Raw genomic sequence first — 3784 nt, 5'->3', positions numbered from 1 at the left:
AGACACTGGAGACATGGAGGCTGCTTGGAAAGATGGTTTTAATGGTGGACAGGACCACATGGCTTGAGCCCTGAACAGAAAAGGTGATCACATGCTTCAATGTTGGAGAAGAAGAGAAGGGAAGATGGAGGGGCTTGCTAGGCTTTTTATAACCTGTTCAGTCCCACCTCTCTGTTTCCTGTTCCTGTGTAAGAAATGTATTCTGATTGGTTGTCAGACTCACATGGGCCCATGCAGGGGCAACCCTCTAGGCTGAGTTTTGAATCCAGGTTTGATTGAGTTCAGATGCCATGTGGTCAGTTGAGTAAAGGCTTATATTATCATGCCTTCATTCCCATCCCCCTGGAGCTGAAGGGGAGAACTCTTTATTATGTAAAGTGGACTAGCTTGGCCTTCTTAATGGCCCATTGATAAAGTGAGGATGGCAGGAAGCTGCAGGAATTTACTTAGTTTTTAAAATGTGTTTCTCCCTTTTTCACATCCAGGAAAATATAATATTCTGCCTTATCAATATTTCCTAGGATATTTCATTTTTCTGGGAGAGGGCTAGGTGATAACTTCCTACACTACAAAGTTGGATAAGTTAAAAAAAGACTGAAAGGAGCTGTGTCAAAACTAGCACTTTTATTTAGGAGTTCTCCTCCTCTCCTTTCCTTTCCTTTCCTCTCCTCTCCTCTCCTCTCCTCTCCTCTTCTTTCTTTTCCTTTCCTTTCCTTCCCTTCATTTCCCTTTTCTTAATACAGACAACAGATACTGATTTTCATGTTCTTCAATTTCATGTTCTTGTTTATTTATTTATATATCTACCATGGATCCACACAGATTCTAAGCTATTTGAAAGACATGAACTAAGATATGTGGGCGGGTGTTCTTGCTCTTCATACACCCAATTTTATGACCTTTTGTTTGCTACCGTTGTTAAGCAGATAATGTGGTCATTAAGTGAATCCGTCTTCCCTTCGTTTACTTTCTTTGAAGTCTTCTGGGAAGATCGTAAAATGGGGATCATGTGGCCCTGGGGACACAGCAACTGTCGTAAATACGTACCCGTTCCCAAGGGTCCAAATTTGGATCAGATGCCTAAGGAACGCTGCAACGGTTGCAAATGCGAGGACCAGTTATAAGTCACTTTTTTCAGTGACATCATAACTTCTAGCAGTTATTAATCAAATGGTTACAAGTCAACCTCGGTGTGAAAAAGGGTTTCTCTTTGTATTCATTGTGTTGAATGCTAACATTATTATGTAAAATCTTCCATCAGATGTTGCATGAAATGAAGAAGGTGGGTGATACAGGGAGAAGATGAGCCTTTTTGGTTGCAATGCCCTGTTTCTGGAATGTCCTCGCAAAAAAAGGATCACATGGTGCCTCTGTGCTTTTCGGCTTCAAATAATGACCTTTCTATTTTCTACAGCCTATGAGTAACTGCATTTTTATGCTTTTCAATCTTCGGGACAAGAAGTGTAAAAAAAAGTTTTTACACTTTTTATACTGTTCTTTTATTATTATGTGTTTTTTAATAGTTTTCATTTATTTGTATATTGTCCAAGGATTTTTGGTAAGTCTCAGTGCAGGAAGCCCACATCAACCACGATCCCGCTATAGCAGGTCAGTCAGAGCAATGGTCTTTAAAGGACACGATGCAGATACATCTGTGGACACTCCCACCTCTGTGGATTCCCAGAGCATAAGCTGTAATTCAAAACTTACCTGATTTATTTTGCTCAGCTATCCTAAAGCTAGTCTTTGGTGTTTATAGCAGGGGTGGACTGCTATGGGTTCAGCCAGGTTCGGTAGAACCCGTAGCTAATGTTATGGCCGGGTTTGGAGAACCTCCAAATCAAACCCCTGGCTGGTGCCTCCCGGCGTGGACTAGGCCACGTCCACCATGGCATGTTCACCCAGCAATCGGACAGAGAACCCGTTGCTGAAATTTTTGAAGCCCACCCCTGGTTTGTACACCCCTGGGAGTATCTGTCCCATTTGCAGAATCTCAGGAACCATTTGCGGTTTTAATATGACTGTACTCAATATGGTATGGATAGGTTAAGTGTGCATACAAGCAAATTTATTCTATGGGTGAGGGGATGTTTGTTACTATAAAGGCTGCAGAAACTTAGAACAGAGCACTGTTCCTAATTCTTGATGTTTAGGGTTGGAAGGCTGGAAGATCATCTTTAAATAGTTTTGCGGGTCTGTGAAACAGTAGTGGTAGTTATTGGGAAATGCTATGAGTCTGGGTACCGGAACAAAGAGCAAACCTTATTAATGGGTAATATTTGGAATAAATAATCCATTGGGTATATCAAAATCAGTTTCCCTGAGTAACATCTCCAATTGTATAATGCAAGGACATTTGCAAGGACTTTCCAGAAACAGGGCATTGCCACTAAAAAGGTCCTTCTCCCTGTATCACCTACAGAGGTGGGTTGCTCCTGGTTTGGCCCAGATCGGGCGAACCAGTGATGGCGGCAGTGGGAGGCTCCGCCCACCCGCCCAGATGCTTCTGTGCATGTGCAGAAGCGGCGAGCACAAGCAAACTGGTAATGCTGGGATTTACAATCCACCTCTGATCACCTAATTTCCACATTTTGTGCGACATCTGATGGGGGATTTTAGATAAGAATGTTGGAATTCAACAAAATGAATACTAAGGAATACCCTTTTTCAAGTCCAGGTAGTCCTTGACTTATAACAGCTAGGAATCATGATGGTACTGGAAAAAGTGACTTATAACCGCTCTTCGCATTTACAACCATTGCACCATTCCCTAGTCATGTGATCCAAATTGGACCCTTGGCAACTGCTATGTATTTACGACAGAGGCTGTGTCCCAGGGTCACATCATCCTTGTTTTATGATTTTCCCAGAGATTTTCAAAGGAAGATGGCTTCACAATGACCACGTGATTTGCTTAATTACTGCAGTAAATATTGTATAAATGTTAGTTTTATACAACTATCTCAGTGCTGTAGGTAAAGTGAATGTGAGCCGATTGAAATGTAAGCTGTTACAAATTGACGCTCTTGGTTTGTGCTTCTCCCAGTGCCCCGAGGCAACCGAAAGATGCTAATCGTCATGCCTCAGAGAAAGAGTGTGACTTGTTGGCATTGCTTTGGGGCAGTACATACAGCTCTCTAGGAGGCCCCTTTCAATTTTCTTATGTCGAGAAGACTTTTGGCATTTGATTTTATAAATGAGCTTTCTGAATATTGGATTTGAGGCTACTGTATGATCCAAACAGAATATATACTTCCTTAGTTATGATAAATGTATTTGCCGGTTACTTGGGCTAAAGACATGTTGCACATAGAACTTGCATTTATTATCCAGGTGTTGCATGGAATTTGTTAACGTTTTGTGCATTCATATGTTTGAGGCACACTGGATGAGCATCGTGCTCCTTTTCCTTGGCGAGATCGGAGTTCCCAAAGTTAATTTAAAATGTGATCGGTAGGTTTCTGTTTTATTTCTCGATCCGATTTGCGGCGTGTATTTTTGATGCTTCGTTTCTATATTGTGGGGTGCGAGGAAAGCATAATGGTGCAAGACTGCCCAGTTCGTATGAATGTTTTTGAAACTCTTAGAGGGACTGGATTTCTCACACCTTCCTAGTTGTCAGAACAAATATTTTCAACGTATCTGTCTCGTGGCTAGTCTGTTTATAGCTTTGCCCTTTGCAGCTAATGGAATAGACTAAGGGGAGATTGGGAGGTTATCGGGATTTGGGGCTAGATTGACACTTCACCCCTCTCTTCATTAGAAAAGCCGACTAGAGATCAAA

The sequence above is a fragment of the Natrix helvetica genome (genome assembly GCF_964273705.1).
Source record: "Natrix helvetica genome assembly, chromosome: 1".
Lineage (NCBI taxonomy): Eukaryota > Metazoa > Chordata > Lepidosauria > Squamata > Natricidae > Natrix > Natrix helvetica.
This window is presented reverse-complemented; position numbering follows the sequence as displayed.